Raw genomic sequence first — 23,091 nt, forward strand, 5'->3', positions numbered from 1 at the left:
CCTTTGACTCTGGGGTCCTTCAGAAAAATATATTTTATTTGATTAGCTATGTTTAATTTTTTGCCTCTGAGAACCGTGATGAGTAAGTATATTTCTTTAAATATATGAGATTACATTAAAACAAAACACAAAATTCAGTCCTATCCTGAAGGTTTTTAAAAATTCTATGTACACCTGAAAAATGTATTCAGCTCCTTTAGAACCCCTTTTTGAAAATTCTAGAATTCTTTTAACTGCTTCTACTCCTCCATAGTTAATTGCTATGTACATGAAGCCAGAATAGACTAGTTCATATATCCAAGAGCAGGGTAAGGATTTCAACGCCAGTTCTAATTTCAATATTACATGTTTTTGCCCTAAAAACTTAGTGACTGTACATACGCCATAAAGAATTTGAGGATCACTGTTGATGCTCGAAGGTAGACATTCAGCAAAGTGTTACTCCCAAAAAGCCATAGGACTCCCCAGAGTCCTAAGTTTTAAGAGTAAGTCTTGAGTCTTACGTCCTAAGTCTTAGGACTCTTTAGGACTATGATTCAATTTAGGACTACTCCAGAGGGGTTCAGTCTGCCCCAAATGCCCTCCACAAATTCCATATACTATGCAAAACCTAACACTGGTTCAATTGTGCTAGGAGTCAAGGAGACTTAAATTCTTATACCATGCAGAGCAGCGTTTCTAGTCCTTTGGCCTGGTATATATGCCCCCTTCCCCAAATGACACTACTTAACCTACAGTAGTTCTTAGCAGGTGTATGGTGTGCAAATGTAATCTCGTTGTCCCTTTTTCCTCCTTATAACTACCTGCCTGCTCCTTTGGGAGAGATTGATATTACCCTTTTCAATTGCAGCACTCCTGCTGCTGCTGCCATTTCCAATATTATTGTGTTAAAGTCCTCATCTAGGCAGGTAGTTGGGTTTATTTCCAGTTGTTAACAAGAAGAAAGCCTTCTATACACTCCTTTCACAGTAAGTGGGGGATGGCCTGGTGACAAATACAGTGAAAGTGATGGTGTATGACTGCTGAGACTAGGTCATAAAGGGCATTGCAGCTTCTGCCTTGGTCTCTTGGATTGCTCCCTGAGAGCCAGCTGCCATGCCTCAAGCAGTGCCATGGAGAAGATCTGAGGCCTCCTGTCAATAGCCAGCACCAATTCGCCAGGCACATTACTGAGATACCTTCAAAGCAGATCCTTCCCAAGCAGACTGAGTCTCCTCTCCAGACTTCTTCAGAACAGTCTTTTTTCTACTTATGTATAGCCTCAAACAACCACCTCAGTCTTGATTTTATATAACCAAGCTATCTGCCATAGCTAACTGATCACGTGTCTTTGAGTCCTAGCCTGTGTAAGGTTTGTATCCCTTGCCTGATCATGTGTGAAACATGGAGGTACATAGTTCAGACAAGGATCTGATGAAAGGCAAAAGGTGACTCCCAGGGAAAAGTGTGTGAGCTGAACAGGTCCTTCAAATGGTTTCTATCAATGTCCTGTCCTACTTCTCCCCTACCACTAGTACTTTCTTATCACACCACTAATACTTAGCATACTGTAGTCTAATTGCCTGCTTATTTTTAATGTCCACTCTTTTCTGTAGGCTCCTGAAGGGCATGGACTCTAGCTTATTACAGATATATCCTGGCATCTAGCACAATACCTGGCACATAATAGGTAATAGCATAAATTTTGTTGTAATAAATGAATAACTTCATTTTGAATGTGTAAGCCTTATAAAAAGACTTTGATATTTTTACTGTATAGTTGCTAACACATTAATAGAGGAACCATCCACACAATTTGAGAACTGAATTTTACTGTTTACCAGTTGACACTTTGCTTAATATTTCTAAGAATAGGAAATGCCTATAAAGTTCAACAATATACTGCCTTTAAAAAGAAACTTTCTAATGCCATGTAAATCAGATAACTTAGCGTGTCAGTGGCACATGTCTACATTCAGGGACTGAAACAGAAACTCATTTTAAATTTAATTCTAAAAGACTGAAAAATATTATTACAGAAATTTCCAGTTTGACACATATGAATTTATTTCAGAAAGTCTGCTATCTCACAGGAATTCTAACACTAAGATACTTTGATAATAATTGAAAGGAATTTATTTAAGCTGTACTAAAATATGCTACAAGAGTGACCTACTTTTGAAAGTAAAAAACTGTTTCCTATGCTTCTTAAAGTAGAAGAGAAATTGTTTGTATCAAATTAGTAGTTTATCCTCTTTTATTAAACACACACACACACACACACACACACGTAGCCCAAATAGAACCATTTTAAGAACTGAAGAGGCCATGTAATTTACTTTATTGATTACAAAGCCTAATTGATTGTGTAAATTATGTCTTAAATTTCTAGAGGCCAAACTTTGGATCTTGAGTTTGTACCAGAATATCCCTGTGATCCCTTTCAACTACAGAATTTTAGGATTCTAATTATAAACACAGAAAATATAAATGTGCTTAAAATTCTTGGTTTCTAAAATAGTTTTTAATACTTGAAATAATATGATTACAAAGTAATACATATTCATCACAGAAAATTTATAAAATATAGAAAACACAAAGCCAAAACTAAAAATCACTCAATTCCTTTATTCAGGAATAATTAATATTAACATTTTTGTTTATCTACTCAGTAAATAAACTAAAATTGACTGACTACAATATCTTCCTCAGAAATCAAATATTTTTACACATTTTTTAATGACTTATCATTAAACATGACTATACTATATTGTATTATGTTATGTTAATATATGGCAATTTATTTCATTAATATTCTACAGTAGGACACTTAGATTCTTTCAGATTTTTGTTATAATAATATTCAAAACACATACTTGATGGCAAATCTTTTTGTAAATACGTGTGTGGAGGCTAAAGCAACATTATCTGGATGCTAATTTGCCATGTTGACTGCTGATTAACTCCAGTTCCAAGAAGGCCTCTAAGATTTCCAGTTTATTGATTGTTCCTTGTGTAAGAGAATGTACTTACTGTAAATCCTGCCCTTAGGTCAAAACAACCTTGATATTATACATCAATTGTCCTACACATTCCTTCTGAATCATACATATCTTTTCCTTATGTTCTATAAGTCCTAGGTCTCGGGGGTAAGGTCACAGGGATCCACCATTTTGTCTTGCCACTCCTGAGACACAGGCATGGCTTCTGTTCCTAAGTCCCAATCAAATGTTTCTTTCTGAGCAACTGGGTGTGTCAGCCTCTTTCTTTGGCCTCTCTGCTTCCTTGGACTTCCTGGGGTAGGTTTGCATAGACCTGTCCACCTCAGAACAACATGTCTATGTATTATTTTAAAACATACACATTTTTAATACATATATTTTTAAGAATCTGAGTCAATTTTCCAAATTATCATTCAGAAAGATGTAGTGATTTAGAAGTCTAACGGAAGTATTCAAAAGTTCCTGTTTCCCCCAAATCCTTGCCAGTCCAGAATAATAGCCTTTTAAGAAATCATTGTTGGTCTGATCTGTGAAAAATATTATTTCCTTGTTGTGAGGATAATTTTATACCAGATCAAAGGAGAGAACTAGGTATTAAAACTAGAGTTCTACTGACTAATTCTAAATTCTGTGAAGAGTTTTACTTACAGAGAGTCGATTGTTAGAAGCAGAGGAAAAGGGAAATACCAGAAATACTCTGTTGTAAATTTTTCTTTTTTAGGAATATAATAATTTATATTCATGAAGATGATGCTTTTCTGGACCACACGTCTGAAGAAACTTCAAACCATAGGTAGAAAGTATATAGTTAGTATAGCTATAAGTATCAGGGCACTAGATGAATGTTTACAGTTTAAAAAGTAATTAAGGCCAGGCATGGTGGCTCATGCCTATAATCCCAGCACTTTGGGAGGCCAAGGCGGGTGGGTCACCTGAGGTCAGGAGTTTGAGACCAGCCTGGCCAACATGGTGAAACCCCATCTCTACTAAAAAAAAAAAAAAAAATACAAAAATTAGCCGGGAGTGGTGGTGGATGCCTGTAATCCCAGCTACTTGGGAGGCTGAGGCAGGAGAATCTCTTCAATCTGGGAGGTAGAGGTTACAGTGAGCCAAGATTGTGCCACTGCACTCCAGCCTGGGTGACAGAGCAAGACTCTGTCTCGAAAAAAAAAAGAAAAAAAAGTAATTAAATACTAAACTAAAATAGTAATGTATAGGACAAGAATCAGAAAATAAACATTGTTGGATGACTTATAGCAGAAGTAGAGGAAAATAGAGTTTAGTTTAATGTTATAGAAATAAAGATTTGTACTCTTGGCCTGATAAAATTTTCAACTGTTGCCTCTAATAGGATAATGTTTTGCTCTCATATTTCCCCTTCTTCATCCATAATTTCATTTCATTTTGGATTATTTTTATTTATGTGATCTCTTCGCTTTCATTCAGTCTTTTGGGAATATGACTTCTGCAATGTGAAGGTGAAATTTGCCCCTGTGTGTAATTTTGAAAGGTTGTTGATAGATTCCAAACACAGCTGTCAGTACATTTTCACTTTGGGAATTTCTTGCCTTGGTAGCTTGACCACAGTCAGGAAGGTAGAAACATGGCTAGCAGCAGTCAGAGACGAAAGCAGTCTACTCACCCACTCACCTCCAACTTGGGCCAAGAAGGACCTGCCCTCTCTTTGTCCTCATCTGTCTTGTGACCAAGCACGTGGTGCTGTTACGAAAGCAGCCGCTCTTTTATTAAGGACCAGAGCCTTGCATTTTCTAAGGCCCCACACCCCTGCAAGCGTGTTTATCCTCTCCGCAGTGACAGAGTAAGCTCCTAGGCTGCTTTGGTTTGACCTCCCACTATATGGGAAAAGGTTGGTAAATAGGAGTCTTGTGGCTGGAAAGCAAGATGAGTGGGCTTGAGCAACAGGAAAGTATATCTCCATTTGCAGGGATTTTCTAGGACATCATTTTCAGAGAAATAATATTTTTAAAGGTTTTTTTCAAAAGGGGAAACATGCTGTTTAAAGCATTCCCCTAGTGCCTTTAGTGTGCCAGAAGTTTTGTGTATTATTTCTGATCTTTTCAGTAGTCCTATGAGGCTGATACTGTTACTGCCATTTTGTAGATAAGAAAACTGAGCTTCTGAAAAGTTAAATCATTGGCTTAAAGTCACAGAGGTAAAAAAGGCCATGATTGAAACCCAAGCCTGATTTATTACAAAATTCCTTACTCTTTCCACGCAGCTTAGGTTTTGTTTAAAAACGGCAGGGGAGTGGAGTTCAAAGTTTGCAAGTGTTTATTCTTCTATTTCTGTTTAGATATGCAGTATTACTTGATTTTTTATTTGAACCATGTTTTTCAGCAATCAAAGGATTTATTACAGGATGTTTTCCTGCCAGCAAAGTCTATTGAGCTGAATCACAAACACTGCCTCGCCTTCTGTCACTATTCATAATTTATAGATTGTTGGTTCCTCATTAGCATTATATCCGAGTTATGTATTTTGAATGATCCTTTCAAGGCTTTTGTAAGGATGATAAGAGAGAGGTGGGGCCAGGCATTTTATAGATAACTTTAAGTAGGAAACAAATGATTACTTTATCTGGATATGGATCATTCCAATTCTTCTGGTTCAAGAAAAACAGTATTCAAAGAAAGTGAGAGATAAGTTGAAAGAGTAAATAGGCCGGGAGCGGTGGCTCACGCTGGTAATCCCAGCACTTCCAGAGGCCAAGATGGGCGGATCATGAGGTCAGGAGTTCGAGACCAGCCTGACCAACATGGTGAAACCCCATCTCTACTAAAAATACAAAAATTAGCCAGGTGTAGTGGCCCACGCCTGTAATCCCAGCTACGCAGGAGGCTGAGGCAGGAGAATCCTTGAACCCGGGAGGCAGACGTTATAGTGAGCCGAGGTCACACCACTGCACTCTAGTCTGGGCAACAGAGAGAGACTCTGTCTCAAAAAAAAAGTAAATAACCAGGACAATGATCCATGAAAACCACTAAATATAATTGCTATAAATCAAGAAATTGAAAAATACCTTTGGTAATATCAGTGCAATGGAGTGAATGTTTATGTCCCTCCCAAAATTCAGATGCCAAAATCCGAATCCCTGATGTGATGGTATTTGAAGGTGGAACTTTTGGGAGGTGATTAGGTCATGAGAGTGACCCTCATGAAGGGGATTAATGCCTTTATGATGGACACCCCAGAGAGCTGTCTTGTTTCTTTCTACCATGTGTGAACACAATGAGAAGACAGCAGTCTGCAGCCTGGAAGAGGACCCTCACCAGAACCTGACCATCTTAGCACTGTGTTTTGGACTTCCAGGCTCCATAACTGTGGGAAATAAATTTCTGTGTTTATCAGCTACCTAATCTATAGTACTTTGTTATAGCAGCCCAAATGGACTGACACAGTCAGAAACATATATAGTGGGAACTCAGGATTCAATCAGAGAAGCAGAGTGGATGTATATATTTCTATATTGTCTTATAGTGTATTATATATGATATACACAAAGGAATTTATCACAATAATTTGACCTTATGTAACTGGGGAGCCTCTGTAAGGCTGCTGTCTTCACATCTGATGATGGAACTTGTAAGTCTACAATACAGGCAGGTGTGAAGGAAAGATAGATGTAAAGAAGCGGGGAGCAAGAACAAGCTGGCCCCACAAGCATAAATAAGGTGGAGCCCACAGGATAGACTGAAACCACATCAGTTCTTGTCTTAGACCTCGGTGGTGTGAGTGGCCTATAGAAGCTGGGCTTTTCTTCATGGAGCTAACCACCCATCCTGGTCTCAGGAGTCAAAGAAGCTAAAGGAGTATCTAGGAAAAGGTGAGGCAGTTTTGGTAGTGCCCACGGCCTCTAATACTTCCTAGGTAAGTGACAACATGGTTGGGCTGCAAAATGGCTGCCACTTCATGTCTGCCCTCCATGTCTCCCACGAAAGTCTCTTGTGGCCCAACCTAACAAGAGAAACATACAGGAAAGGGAAACTTGAGAATTTAGTTCAGGCTAGCCATGTTGGTACATTACAAAGTTACCACAGTAGGCGAAATGATTATTATGTGTATAGCACTAGAATAAAATGGACAAAATGCTTTTGGCCAAAATAGAATGAACTCTTCATGAGATGAATTCAGATGCCTTCTGACTAACGTAGCACACAGCCCTTCTTTTTAGGGGTCTTGCTGTCTCCCTGCACCTTTAGCAGGTATGAAGCCTAGGTCATATAGCCCTATTTCAGGGAGTTTGCTGCCTGTCTGTGTGTTGGCCTGGAGAGCATGGTGCTGGGCTTTTTTCGCTGCTGTTAACTAATATTCATGCTATCATTGACTCTGCTCTCATATTGCTTCCCTTTATTCTTCCCCGATAAGTGATATTTTAGTCCATGTATGCTACTATTACAAAATATCACAGATTAGATCATTTATTTTTAAACAATGTATTTTCTCACAGTTCTGGAGGCTGGGAAATCCAAGATCAAGGCACCAGTAGGAGTCAGTCCTCTCAAACTCTGCTGTGGCTGTGTATAATATCTAGTGAGGGCCTGTTCCATCTATGTCATCCTCTCATGGCATCCTCACGTGGTGGAAGACAGAAAGGCGAGAGACAGTCCAACTCACTCTCTCGGATCCCATCCATGAGGGTGGAGCCCTTGTGGTTCAGTCACTTCCTAAAGGCCCCACCTCTTGATACTGTTACACTGGGATTAAGTTTTAATGTGCATTTTGGCGAGAGACACAAACATTCAAACCAGAGCAATTCCCTTCTCAAATTTCCAAATCTCAAAATTTTTTTTTTTTCAAATTTTAAGTTCAGGTGTACATGTGCAGAATGTGCAGGGCTGTTACATAGGTAAACGTGTGCCATGGTGGTTTGCTGCATAGATCAACCCATCACCTAGGTATTAAGCCCAGCATCCATTAGTTATTCTTCCTGAGACTCTCCCTCCCCCTAACCCCTATCCCAACAGGCCCCAATGTGTGTTGTTTCCCCCCATGTGTCTATATGTTCTCATCACTGAGCTCCCACTTATAAGTGAGAACATACAGTGTTTGTTTTTCTGTTCCTGCATGAGTTTGCTGGTGGATGGTCTTGCCTAGATATTGATGGCAGCTGACTGATCAGGGTGGTAGCTGCTGACGGCTGGAGTACCTGTGGCAGTTTCTTAAAATGAGAAAACAATGAAGTTTGCCACATAGATTGACTTTTCCTTTCACAAAAGATTTCTCTGTAGCATGCAGTGCCGTTTGATAGCATTTTACCCATAGAACTTCTTTCAAAATTGGAGTCAATCCGCTCAAACTCTGCTGCAACTTTGTCAATTAAGTTTATGGAATGTTCTAAATTCTTTCTTTTATTTCAACAATGTTCACAGCATCTTCATCAGGAGTAGGTTCTATCTCAAGAAACCAGTTTCTTTGTTCATTCATAAGGGTCAAGTCCTCACTGAGTGTGGTGGCTCATGCCTGTAATCCCAGCACTTTGGGAGGCCAAGGTGAGAGGATCACTTGAGCCCAGGAATTAGGACCTGCCTGAGCAACATAGTGAGAGCTGGTCTCTACCAAAAAAAAAGAAAAGAAAAAGAAAAAAAGATAGAAGCAGCAGTAAGTCCTCATCTGTTCAAGTTTTCTCATGAGATTGCATATCATCAGGCTGTAGTTCTCTTGCTATTTCCATCACATCTGCAGTTACTTCCTTCACTGAAGTCTTAAACCCCTCAAAGTCATTCATGAAGGTTTGAATCAACCTCTTCCAAACTCCTGTGAATGTTGAGAGTTTGATCTCCTCCCATGAATTACAATTCTTAATGGCATCTAGAATGGTGAATTCTTTCTATGAGATTTTCAGTTTACTTTGCCTAGATTTATCAGCGGAATCACCATCTATGGCATCTATAGCCTTATAAAATGTGTTTCTTAAATAATAGACTTGAAAGCCAAAATTCCTGCTTGATCCATGGGCTACAGAATGGATGTGTTGACAAGCACGAAAACAACATTAAGCTTCTTGTACATCTTCATTAAGCTCCATGTATATCTGAAGATGTACACCAATGCTCTGGTCACTGAAGAGCAATGCACCAATGGTGCACTGTCAATGGGCAGTAATATTTTGAAAGAAATCTTTTTTTTTTTTCTGAGAAATAGGTCTCAACAGTGGACTTAAAATAGTCAGTAAACAGATATGCCATCATCCAGGCTTTGTTCTTTCATTTCTAGAGCACAAGCAGAGTAAATTTAGCATAATTCTTAAGGGCCCTAGGATTTTCAGAATGTGAAATGAGCATTGGCTTCAACTTAAAGTCATCAGCTGCATTAGCCCTTAGAACAAGAGAGTCAGCTTATCCTTTGAAGCTTTGAAGCCAGGCATCGACTTCTCCTCTCTAGCTGTGAAAGTCCTAGATGTTATCTTCCAATATAAGGCTGTTTCATCTACATTGAAAATCTGTTGTTTAGTGTAGCCACCTTCATCAATGATGTTGGCTAGATCTTCTGGCTAACTAACTTACTGCAGCTTCCATATCAGCACTTGCTGATTCCCCTTGTACTTTTATATTTTGGAGACTGCTTCTTTCCTTAAACCTCATGAAGCAGCCTCTGCTAGCTTTAAACTTTTCTTCTGGCACTTCCTCATCTCTCTCAGCTTTCACAGAATTGAAAAGAGTTTGTGTTTTGCTCTTGATTAGGCTTCAGCTTAAAGGAATGTTGTGGCTGGTTTGATCTTCTGTCTCAACCAGTCAAACTTTCTCCATATTGGCAAAAAGGCTGTTTTGCCTTTTTGTCATCTGTGTATTCAATGGAGTAGCACGTTTAATTTCTTTCAAGAGCTTTTCTGTTCTATTCACATCCTGGCTAACTATTTGGCATAAGAGGCCTACCTTTCAGCCTGTCTTGGCTTTTGACATACCTTCCTCACTAAGCTTGATCATTTCTAGCTTTTGATTTAAAGTGAGTCACATGTGACTGTTCCTTTCACTCAGCCACTTAAAGACCATCGTAGGGTTATTAATTGGCCTAATTTCAATATTGTTGTATCTCAGGGATCAGGGAGGCCTGAAGAGAAGGAGAGAGACAGGGTAATGACCAGTTTGTGGAGCAGTCAGAACACACACAACATTTATTAAGTTCACTGTCTTATATGGACACGGTTCAAGGTGCCCCAAAACAAATACAAAAGTAACATCAAAAAATCACTGATCATAGATCACCACAACAGATATAATAATAATAATAAAATTTGAAATCAATTGCAAGAATCACCAAAATGCGACAGAGACACCAAGTGAGCATGTTGTTGAAAAATGGTGCCAATAGACTTGTTTGATGCAGAGTTGCCACAAACTCAATTTGTAAAAACCATAGTCTTTGTGAAGCACGATAAAGTGAAATGCCATAAAATGAGGTGTGCTTGTGCTTAAACATTGTAGATGCTCCATACTTTTCTTGATAAGTAAATACGTTTTTTGAAAATTTTCTCAAACTTACCATGATATAACATGAGCTGATGGGAATGAATCCTTAACTCTTCTGCTCTAAACATAGAATAATATATGGCTAAAACTTCTTTAGGTATGAAGCTGAGTTTGAAATCAAGAAAGAAAGTCCCCCTAGTATTAGAATTAAAAAGGAAACTTCAAGTCAGAGTGCTAAGCAGAATCTTATGCCCAAACTGCTCATAGAATTGTTGCAATCAGATACAGGCCTTAAACACTGGAGTTGGTTCTACTAATTGTCTCCCTGAAAGGAGATTACAGGCTTCAGACTCTAGGATTAAAGCTAAAACAGCTATTTAGATAAATCTGGGAGTCATAAAGGGTTGGGCTGACTTTGAAATGGAGACTAAGGGAACTCTGCCCATCAGCCCAGTTAAGCAACAAGAAGGTTTATTAGTATCCCAGGATGATGAATGAGAAAATATCACCTGCAAGAAATAAAAAAACCCAGGTATGTGCCATGCCAAGATGGGGAGTCTGAAATCATGCTGACTATGTGGAAGGACTTTGAAGCCGGGAAATCAGCTAAAAAGGGATCCAATTCGTTTTTGTTGTTGTTTTGGTTTGGTTTGGTTTTCAGTCCTGCTCCTTCTGTAAGGAATCCAGTTCTTTCATGCAAGTTGAGACAAACAAAAAGTAACCTATAGGCTACTTTTCCACAGAGAACTCTCTTCTAATGAGTAGGTCATAGTCAAACATTGTAAATCATACCATAAAACAAATAACTAAGTTTGAGACTCAGCAGATGAAAGAAATGGAAGCCAAGGCTTAAAAGAGTAGAATAACCTGACAGAAATATTTACAAAGTATGTTTAAAATATGCACAGGGATGAAGGAAGGATTATAAACCATCAGGGAAGAAAATAACAATAAGAAATTTTTTTTTCCAAGACAGCTGATTAGAGGGTTTTAGCATGCCTCAGCCACTTGGAAATAGCAAGACAGTACATAAAGATCAACTGTGAGCTTTAATTCAAGAAGGAAAATCAGAATCCACTGGAATTGTGAAAGATACTCCAGATCCCAGGGAGGAGAACACTGGCCCCATGATGGTGTCCAGCTGATAAAAGTGAGTGAAGCCGCAGTAGGTGAGAGAGGCAGAGAGTCTCCCTCTGTAATTCACCCTTCCACTGGGGATCCAAGAACCCCAGGCTGAGAAAGAAAATTTTGTTCCTCCCAAGCCCTGGAGCTAACTTGGGGAGAGGCTTGGAGATTCTATGAGGGAAAGACATCGGGAAAAGCTGCAGTCAATTTCCCAGACTCAGTGTTGAGAGCAGGATGCCATTTTTAATCTAGGCACATACAAAGTCAGCCATTCTTTGGCATCCTGGCAGTGTGGCCAAGCAGACATGTTTGTCTCAGTCCAGAGATTGAAGTGCTTGCTCTGGAGTGAGATAGGGGCCTCCACAGGCCAGAATTGTGGAAAGTGCCTCACCACTAGGCCCTGGAATTGTGTTCTTCCCTGTCACAGGCCTGTGGCAGGAGGAGAGCTGCTACAGTTATGGCCTCTCCTTGGCAACAAGGCTTGCAGCCAGGACCAGCTTGGTAACCTGGAACCGGTCCATGTGTGCCATTCTTGGGTACCCTATCCTGCTCCCCTGAGATTGTGGTGCAGCAGGGCTCTCTCCACTCCACCACCAGGCAGAACTCCAAGCATTCAAAGCACACATTTGCCTGGACCAGCAGCCTGAGCCTCCCACCCTTCCTGGAGCAGCAGGGCTCTCTCCCCTCTGTGCTCAGGCAGATCACCAGGCATTCAGAGGTAAAAAAGGACAAAGGTCATTACATAATGATAAAAGGCTCAACAAGAAGACTTAATATTCTAAATATATATGTACTCAACATTGGAGCACCCAGATTCATTTAGGAAAAAAAAAAAAAACTACTTCTAGTATATAAAAAGACTATAAGAAGACTTAGACAGCCACACAGTAATAGTGGGGAACTTGACACCCCACTAGCAGCATTAGACAAATCATTGAGGCAGAAAACTAACAAATACATTCTGGACTTAAATTCAAAACTTGACCTATCTAATCTAATAGATATTGACAAAATACCCCCACCCATCTACCACAGAATATATATATTCTTCTCATCTATACATGGAACATTCTCCAAGGTTGACCACATGCTCTGCCATAAAGCAAGTCTCTATACATTTTTTAAAAATGGAAATAATACCAACCATACTTTCAGATCACAGTGGAATAAAAACAGAAATCAATACAAAGAAGATCTCTCAAAGCCACACTAATACATGGAAATTAAACAGCTTGCTCCTGAATGACTTTTGGGTAAACAAATTAAGGCAGAAATAAAAAATACTTTGAAATAAATGAAAACAGATATACCCAAATCTCTGGGATGCAGCAAAAGCAGTCTTAAGAGGAAAGTTTATAGCACTAAACACTTACCTCAAAAAATTAGAAAGATCCCAAATTAATGATCTAACATACACCTTGAGGAGCTAGAAAAACAAGAACAAACTAACCCCAAAGCTAGCAGAAGAAGCGAAATAACTAAAAAAAAAGAGTAGAACTGAATGAAATTGAGACCCAAAAATTCACACAAAGAATCAATGAAATCAAAAATTGATCCTTTGAAAGGATAAACAAAATCAATAGACTGCTTGCTAGATTAACAAAGAAAAAGAAAGATCCAAATAAGCACAATCAGAAATGACAAAGGCGACATTACAACTGAGCCTACAGAAACACAAAAGATTCTCAGAGACTACTATGAACTCCTCTAGGCTCACAAACTAGAAAATCTAGAGGAAACTGATAAATTCCTGGAAACACACAACCTGCCAAGATTGAATTAGAAAGAAATTGAAACCCTGAACAGACCAATACTGAGTTTCAAAGTTGAATCAGTAATAATAATAAAAAAGACCTACCAACCAAACAAAGCACCAGAACAGATAGATTCACGGACAAATACTGCTAGACATATAAAGAAGAGCTGGTACTAATTCTACTGAAACTATTCCAAAAAATCAAGGAGGAAGGATTCCTTCCTAACTCATTGTATGAAGCCAACATCACCCTGAAACCAAAACCTGGCAGAGACACAGCAAAAAAAGAAGACTACAGGCCAATATCCCTGATGAACATAGATACAGAAATCCTTAACAAAATGCTAGCAGACCAAATCCAGCAGCACATCAAAAAGTTAATTCACCACAATCAACTAGTCTTCATTCCTGGGATACAAGGCTGGTTCAACATATGCAAATCAAATGTGATTTACCACATAAACAGAATTAAAAACAAAAGCATTATGATTACTTCAATAGATGCAGAAAAAGCCTTGGATAAAACCTAACATCCTTTACTGATAAAAACCCTCAGCAAACTACCCATGAAAGGAACATATCTCAAGATAATAAGAGCCATCTATGACAAATGCACAACCAACATCATGTTGAATGGGCAAAAGCTGGAAGCATTCCCCTTGAGAAGTGGAACAAGACAAGGATGCCTACTCTCACCACTCCTATTCAACATAGTACTGGAATTCCTTGCCAGAGCAATCGGGGAAGAGAAAAAAATCAAAAGCATCCAAATTGGAAAAGAAGAAGTCAAACTACCTCTTGTTGCTGACCATATGATTCTATACTTAGAAAGTCCCAAAGACTCTGCCAAAAGGCTCCTGGAACTGATAAATAACTTCAGTAAAGTTTCAGGATACAAAATCAACGTACAAATATCAGTAGCATTTCTATATACCAATATTGTTCAGGCTGAAAGCCAAATCAAGAACACAGTCCATTTATAATATCCACAAAAAAAAAAATACCTACGAATACATCTAACCAAGGAGGTAAAAGATCTCTACAAGAAGAACTGCAAAACACTGATAAAAGAAATCATAGATGGCACAAACAAATGGAAAAATATTCCATACTCATAAATTGGTAGAATAAATACTATTAAAATGGCCACACTGGCCAAAGCAATCTACAGATTCAATATTCCTATCAAACTGCCAATGTCATTTTTCACAGAATTAGAAAAAATATTCTAAAATTCATATGCAACAAAAAAGAGCCCAAATAGACAAAGCAATCCTAAGCAAAAACAAAAACAAAAACAAAAACAAAAACTAAAACAAAAAAGCCAGAGGAATCACATTACCTGACTTCAAACTATACTATAAGGTCACAGTAACCAAAACAGCATGGTACTGGTACAAAAACAGACACATAGACCAATGGAACAGAAGAGAGATCCCAGAAATAAAGCCTCACACCTACAGCCATCTGATCTTTGACAAAGTTGACAAAAATAAGCAATGAGGAAAGGACTCTCTATTCAACAAATGGTGCTAGGATAGCTGGCTAGCCATATGCAGAGGAATGAAACTGGACCCCCACATTTCACCATATACAAAAATTAACTCAAGATGGAGTAAAGATTTAAATGTAAGACCTCAAACTGTAAGAATCTTAGAAGAAAACCTAGGAAACACCATTCTGGATATTGGCCTTGGGAAAGAATTTATAACTCAGTCCTCCAAGCAATTGCAACAAAACCAAAAATTGACAAGTAGGATGTAATTAAACTAAAGAGCTTCTGTAGAGCAAAAGAGTAAACAGGCAACCAACAGAATGGGAGAAAATATTGACAAACTATGCATCAGACAAGGGTCTAATATCCAGAATCTATAAGGAACTTAAACAGTTCAATAAGCAAAAACCAAATAACCCTGGCCAGGCACAGTGTGTCACATTTGTAATCCCAGCACTTTGGGTGGCCAAGATGGGTGGATCTCTGAGCCCAGGAGTTTGAGACCAGGCTGGGCAACATGGCAAGACCCCTTCTCAACAAAAAATTCAAAAATTAACCAGGCATGGTGGTGTGCTCCTGTAGTCCCAGCTACTCAGGTAGCTAAGGTAGGAGAATTGCTTGAGCCTGGGAAGTTGAGGCTGAGTGAGCCATGACCTGCACCACCGCACCCTGGCTTAGGTGACAAAGCAAGACCCTGTCTCAAACAAAAGAAAACAAAACCTATTAAAAAGTAAGAAAAGAACATGAAGAGACACTTCTCAAAAGAAGACAAGTGGCCAACAAACATGAAAAAATGCCCCACATCACTAATCATCAGAGAAATGCAAATCAAAACTACAATGAGATACCATTTCATGCCAGTCAGAATGGCTATTATTAAAAAATAAACAAACAGCAAATGCTGGTGAGGCTTCAGAGAAAAGGGAGTGCTTATACACAGTTAGTGGAAGTCTAAGTTAGTTCAGCCACTGTGGAAAACAGTTCAGAGATTTCTCAAAGAACTTAAAAGTACTGTTTGACCCAGCAATTCCATTACTGGGTATATATCGAAAAGAAAAATTTTTCTACCAAAAAGACACACATACTCATATGTTCATCACAGTACATTCATAATAGCAAAGACATGGAATCAACCTAGGTGCCCATCAGTGGTAGATTGGATATAGAAAAATGTGATATATGTATCTCAAATAATTATTAATAGTCTCACTCTTTTTCACTCAATTTGAGTAATAAGTTGTATGAATACCATAATTACTGGCTGATTGATTTATTGAACCAAAATACCTAATTCGTTGTCTCCCTTTATTCCTGCTCATAAAATCTCATTGAGACTCCTGGTTTATTGGATTCCTCTTATTTTATTCTAATTTACAAACTCTCCCCAGACATCTTTTAGCCTTATTTCTTACCTAGCCAGTTTAGACTGAGCTCTTTGTTGAAAAGTACCCTATATTTCACTATTCCTCTTTTTTTCCTCTGCCTTACAACCTTGCAAATCTGTGTCTGAAATAATCCACTTGATTTCTTTTCTTCTTTACCTGAATTGATATATTTTGTGATTTTTCTTTAGCAGCAGAGTGAGTTGATGTCACTATGAATTCATTGTCTCCCATCTCAGCTCAGCCCTCAGGGCTTCCTGGTAATGCTCCCATGTGGTTCCTGTCTCTGAAATCCTGGCAAACCTCAAACATGACTCTGCCCTAGCACTGATCACACTGTATTGGGGTTTGGGTTTGTAAATCTGTTTATCACACTAAACAGAATTCCTTGGGGATAGGGCCCTTCTCTTATTCATCTTTATTCCTCTAGCAACTAGCACATTTCCTAGCACATTGTAAGTACTGGAAATAAATGCATGAAAAATGAATGAATGAGGACTGGAATGAATAACAAGGCTCTAATGCAAGAAGCATAAGTAAGAAAAAAGAAGTTAATTGCAATTTTCATATTGTGTGACAAGATTAACACCTGACATAAACTTTTCAAACTATGGCAAAAGAGACAAACATACATTTTGTTTCTTATTTATAAGGTATGTGAGACATAATAATAATTGAAAGTATAGATACATCAACATAGGATTTAACTGTATTTTTGTGCTTACATCTAAATGGCCTCATATGCCTCTATGATATCTGTTCTGAGGAGCCTAAATTACATTGAGACTCAAGGATATCTGAACATTTTGTCACTGGAGGTTGCTAGCTTATATATTCAAAATACACTGTCAGCCTTGTAAAACATATTCAGTTTTACTGAGTTGCTCTGCTTTCTACCTTAAGAAAATTTCTTTCCTACATTTCTAACCATGTGGGCCATTATGTGGAAGTACTCAGGCTAATCCTAATCCTAATTCTGCTTGTCCACTGTTCGTTTGCCCTATCCTACCTCTGGTGACTTTCCTGTTCTTAATTGTTTTCAAGCACTTGACCATTAGTAGTCTTAAATTCCTGGCCTCTCTCCTGATCACCAGTTATCTAAATTTCTAGATTATTTGAATTTGCTAACCATGGGGCCTTTATCTCTTTGATAGAGATTAATTCTTGTCTGTGCAAATCCTAGTCATAGTCCAACAGAGGTATCTTATAGCAATCATCATCCTAAATATCCAGGAAATTCAACAGATTCAACAGTATGCTTTTCAGTGACTATATTATTTGTCTGTGTCTAAAAATCTAAAAAAAAAATAAGTACTACTACTTTACTATAATATGTTTTCTCATTAGGATTTAGGGCAAACAATTGTCTGGCAACTCAAGAAGTGTGTTTTTTGTTGTGGTAATGTTAAGTGGTGACCATCACTGAGGAACAGCTTAAATTCACCAACTGAGGAGATTCTATTCCTAGATCCTACTATTCTGCCAGCAAGAAACATAAGCTGGAGAGAGAAGAGTTGAAATTAGAGACTGCCAAGTAATCTTTGGCAATGATGTAGGCCACATCTAGGTGTACTGAGGAGAAGGGCCATATTTATATGAAATAATGCTCTTCTTACTCAAATGTCTGTGATATTCTTCTGCGATTTAATATTAAATGTTTATTACTCAATATCTAAAATGTGAGAGGAGGGTGATGTCGTGGAAAGAACCTTCAGAATGACCTGGGTTCTGATTCTGACATTTACTAGGTGTGTGACTTTTAGCAAGCCACCAACTTTCTCTCAGACTATGTCTTTATCTGTAAAATGGGAAAAATAATACTCACTTCACTGGCTTGCTAAGATAATAAATTTAAAAAGAAATTCAAAGTACAAAGAAATTCAAAGTACAAAATAGGCAATTCTTAAAACAAGTTTTCATTCAAGTTGTGATTCCAGTATTTTTTTTTCTGTCTTCTTACTCATCCACATGTACTTGGTCTCAGCATTTCAAGTTGGAGAAGGAAGTTAAATGATTTTCATTTTAGTTTAAGAAATATGGAATCGGGCCGGTTTGCCAATAGGAGTAGGCTATTTAAATGAGTCTATTTGATTTCAGGATGATGTCCAGCCTCATCCTTCAGCAGCATGAGTACTGCTTGTTCCAGAAGTGTATTGCTGAAAGAGTGGGGTCATACAAAGTCAGGCGTGGGTATCTCAAGAAATTAATGCCAGGGCACAGTTTTGGAAACATGGTCATCCAGTAACATTTATTGCTATTCTGTGCAAAGAAACTTAACTAGACGAAGTGAAGTGATGCAAAAGAACAGATCAAATAATATAATTTAATAGCATCAAAAATATTTATGTTTGGACTAGACTTCCTAGATTTTAAACATTATGAAAGGTCAGAGTCCAGTGCCTTCCTTGAAGCATCCAACGCCTTCATTTTATGGATGAAGAAACTGTGGCTTAGAGAAGTTAAGTAACTTGCTCAAGTTAACAAAGGCAGTTCTCTTTACTGATAATGCAGTACATTTGCCATGCAACTCTTCTGATGACACAATTTCTGGTCCTTGTAGAAATTTAAGAAGTTGTCCAAATTTTACATAAGGAAACTCAAAAAGATAATAAACCGATGCAATCATTTCTAGTTATATAAAGATTGTTAAATTTATTATTGTAAAAAAATTCTGGTTTGTTGTTGTTGTTGTTGTTATTTTTTGAAACAGAGTCTCACTCTGTCCCCAGGCTGGAGTGTAATGGTGCAATCTTGGCCCACTGCAACCTCCACCTCCCAGGTTCAAGTGATTTTCCTGCCTCAGCCTCTTGAGTAGCTGGGATTACAAGCATGCACCAACACGCCCGGCTAATTTTTGTATTTTTAGTAGAGATGGGGTTTTGCCATGTTGGCCAGGCTGGTCTCACACTCCTGACTTCAGGTGATCTGCCCGCCTCAGCCTCCCAAAATGCTGGGATTACAGGCATGAGCCACTATGCCCGGCCAAAAATTTCTTATAAATGTTTGCAAAGACCACAAGCTATTATCTATGATTTGCCTGAGAATTATCCTTGGTGCTTAAATGGCAGATTCTCCCTGTAGAATATGGCTATCTCCTGAAAGAATGCTCAAGTGATTTAAATGACTGGATTCAGGGGCAATGAGTATGAGAAGGTCTCAAATAAGATCTTCATCTTGGCAGCCTGGATATGAAATCCGTAATAAATCTCTAAGAGTGGTCTATTGGAATCAGAAGGAGAATGGGAGATTAAGAAGTTAGAATGGAAAGGAAGTGATAGAGCTGGTAGTAGAGGCTATTTTGCCTGTTTGCGGTTTTTTTTTGTTTTTTGAACTTCTGGAATTCTTAGTAAAATTCTATAAAGGCCTTATTTCAAGATATAGGAGAAAATATTTTCTCTAAAAAATCTTAAACAGAATACTAACTTACAAAGAAAAGTCAAAGACTTCATAGGTTGGCAAAATTCTTGTGTGAGATTTCTGCTTTCTTTTGCTCTGATTACTTCATAGGTGTTGGTTCATAATATTGTGGGAGAAATGAAGGAAGAATCTGTATTAATAAGAGATGTTTTCATAGTATCCTTGACTTAACTGTGATATTATATTTTCTGCCTTTCAATTCTCATTGATTTTGCATATGTTATGCCAGAGCCAATGGAAAAGATAGGCGTGTTGTAAGCTATAATTCCAACTCTAGGCAATCAAGAGTTAGAATTATAGGTCAACAAACTAGAAGTGAAAGAATTTGTGTTAATGAAGCATTTCAGCAGGTGTAAACAGTATATCTAGGTTTCACCAGTCTGTGGGTCCAACATTTATTTATGATGTCAACATTACAATGCCTGCAGCCACCAACCTGCCTTTAGCCTCTATATTTTCTCAGCTTTTTTTTTTTCTGACAGTGTCAGAAAGAGAACTGTCACACAGACACCTTCCTAATCAGACCTCCATGTTGCCCCCTCCGCTGACAGTGGCCTCATGCAATCCCTCCTCATGGGGTAGACAGTGTCTTTCAGAACTCCAGAACTCCAGCAGATCCTCTGCTGGGGATGTTGCTCCACCATACGCCTGCCTCTTGGGAGGGGGACTCTTGCTGACTTGGTCACTCTTCCTAAGCAGGAAGAGGACTTTCCCTCCACTCCTCAAGACCTAATTAATCATCAAGTCCAGAGAGAAGGAAATAATCCCCACTCACCTGCAAGCTAAGGTGTCTTGGTCGCTATTGCCTATCTCAGGATCTGCCTGTTTCTGAAGTCCTTAAAATGGTACTGTCCATTTTCTTCTAAAGAAACCTATAACTTCAGAGTGTGGACTTGCCCTGTGAGCCCTAGGGAAACAGGGCTCACATAACAAAATGAAATAATCCAACATCAGAAAATCTGGTTCACTTAGATATCCATGGTGCTACTATTAGGTGCCACAATTGAAGTATGATTGGCGTAGGGCAGTAGCTTTCAACCTTTAGTATGCATCAGGATCACCTGGAATGTTTACAAAATAGAAATTGCTGAACCCCAGCTCCAGAGCTTCTGATTCAGTAGGTCTGGGGTAGGGTGAGAGAGTTTGTATTTTTAACAAGTTCCCAGATGACACTGATCCTGATGGGTCAAGAGCCACATTTTGAAAACACTAGTCCTGGTGTAGATGAGACCTAGAGAAAATCACAACAAAATGTAATAGTTCAACATCAGGATGTCTGGATTACTCAGTGAAACATGCTGCTTCATAAGTGTCACATAGTGAGGGTATATTTAGCCAAGGAATGTAAAGCTATATTGCAGTAAGTTGAAAACTACCTTTATAAAAACATTTCAGATAAAATATCACAGTATGAGATGGTGAATCATCTCAAAAACTGCCAAGCCTCCCCATTGCATCAACTGTATTCAAATTTTCACAGAGAATAAAGAGTATTGTTTTCCAGGGCCATACAAAACATTGGTCTTTGCATTCTATTGTAATACTATTTTCGCTTGTGTATCAGGAAGTGAATTAAGCATGTTTTTCTTTAAAGACTCTTTCCTAATAGCTAATCCTCGAGTTAGCCCAGATTCTGCTCAGATATAAGTTGAAATCAGAGTTACAATAAAGAGAATAAATAATAATATTATTGAATAAATTCAGTTGTAGATAACAGAATAGTAAGAAAACTTGGCCATTTATTTCCTTCTCTTACATAGGACAATTATGTCACTTAAATAACATCTATTTATTATCACAGATTTACCTTGTCTCAAGAATGATCTAGAAGTTGTAACCAGTGATACATAGGAAGATAAATTTGGAGAATGAACTGCTTCTGGCCATGTCTTACAGCTGTTAATGTATGCTGGCACTTTCTGATGCCGTGTTGCCCATCTCTGAGAATGTCCTTCATCTCTATTACACACTCTAAGTCTACCATAAGGAGAAGATGAATAATGTAGGGCGCTGTCATTGTAGGGCACAGAGCTTTCACTGTGCCCCAGGTGCTAATCTCAAAGCACTCAGAAGCTTAAAGACAGGGTGCAAGATCAGAACTATTTCTTTATGACTCTTAATCTTCCTAAAGGGAATCGGTAGAGAATTGGAGAGCAGTGATTCTAATTTTGTGCCAAGGGCAGGTGATTTACGCTTCTGGGAGAGCACAGAGCCCCCCCCGCCCCCGCCACCCAGAGCACAGGGAAAGCCCTGATGCATACATGGGCATAGCAAGGGGATTGCTAGAAGCAAGGAGGTTACCAGTTGACAGAGGCATAGGATCTACCAGGTGACCCAGATGTCACATGAAAATGCCTACTTTGAAAACAAAACAAAACTTGTGTTGGAACATATCTGTTGCTTTGCTTCTTTCCACCCCGGAAATGGAATCAGATTCCTTCTCATGGCTGAGTCCCAATACTGGGACTCAGTAATCAAATTACTGAGTGGTACATCATCTCAAATAGAAGAATGAGCCTTAGAGTGCCCAGTGTCCATTAGCCATCAAGTGATATTACATTAATAAACCTAAGTAGAGGTATGATATTACACTGTAAATGCATTGGGAGGATTTTTATTATCATTCTAACCTAATGAATATGCCAGCATAATCTCTTTCAACCTTAGATAAACTAAGCTAGGTATTTTGAGAGATTAAGTCTTCCAGGACCAGCCTAGGTTACCATTTAAGGCACTTATGCAGGCAATAATATACCTCCCTGCCTCAAAATTAGGTAGATAGACAGACAGACAGATAGAGAGACAGAGAAAGAAAGAAAGAGGTATCAAGAGGAAGAGTTCTCAGGATCTATATCCTGGGGTTGGGGGAGAAAGAAGCAGAGTTCATAACAGAATGTGTACATATACACACACACAAAACCTAAAAACAATTGTTTTTTGTGTTTGTTTTAAATTTTACACACACTATATACTTTGTTTCTGTTTATTATTCTATTCAACGTCATGGTTTGTTTTTTTGTTTTTTTTTGTTTGTTTTTGAGATGGAGTCTTGCTCTGTCGCCCAGGCTGGAGTGCAGTGGCACGATCTCAGCTCACTACAAGCTCTGCCTCCTGGGTTCAAGCCATTCTTCTGCCTCAGCCTCCTGAGTAACTGGGACTACAGGCACGCGCCACCACACCCAGCTAATTTTTTGTGTTTTTAGTTTCACCGTGTTAGCCAGGATCAACATCATGTTTTAAAATTTTTTCATATTGCTAGATTTATAAAAAAGTATTTTCTTCCCACTTCTGCATGAGAACATGGTATATCCCTCCATTTATATTGGCCTTATTTGTAACATTTAATAGAATTTTATAATTATTTATTGTTGATTTATGTAGGGAGACTTGTTAATGTTTTTGTTACAGTTGTAAGTGATATCTTATTTTCTAATTGTCAAAAAGAGGAACCCTATAGATTCTTATATGTTGATCTCCTATTTACTTCTTATTTCTTTGTATTTACTTA

At 38.4% G+C, this 23,091-nt stretch overlaps 1 protein-coding gene across 1 annotated transcript in view; it reads left to right on the plus strand.

The window, feature by feature from the left end:
* The first annotated feature begins 1,094 nt into the window (after positions 1–1,094).
* C11H2orf88 (chromosome 11 C2orf88 homolog) overlaps positions 1,095–23,091 on the plus strand; it is a 116,194-nt gene continuing 94,197 nt past the window's right edge. The window contains exon 1 of the mRNA XM_063647730.1: positions 1,095–1,351. The gene's annotated coding sequence lies outside the window, so the exon portion shown is untranslated. The remainder of the gene's footprint in view (positions 1,352–23,091) is intronic.

Source organism: Pongo pygmaeus, chromosome 11 (assembly GCF_028885625.2).
Source record: "Pongo pygmaeus isolate AG05252 chromosome 11, NHGRI_mPonPyg2-v2.0_pri, whole genome shotgun sequence".
Lineage (NCBI taxonomy): Eukaryota > Metazoa > Chordata > Mammalia > Primates > Hominidae > Pongo > Pongo pygmaeus.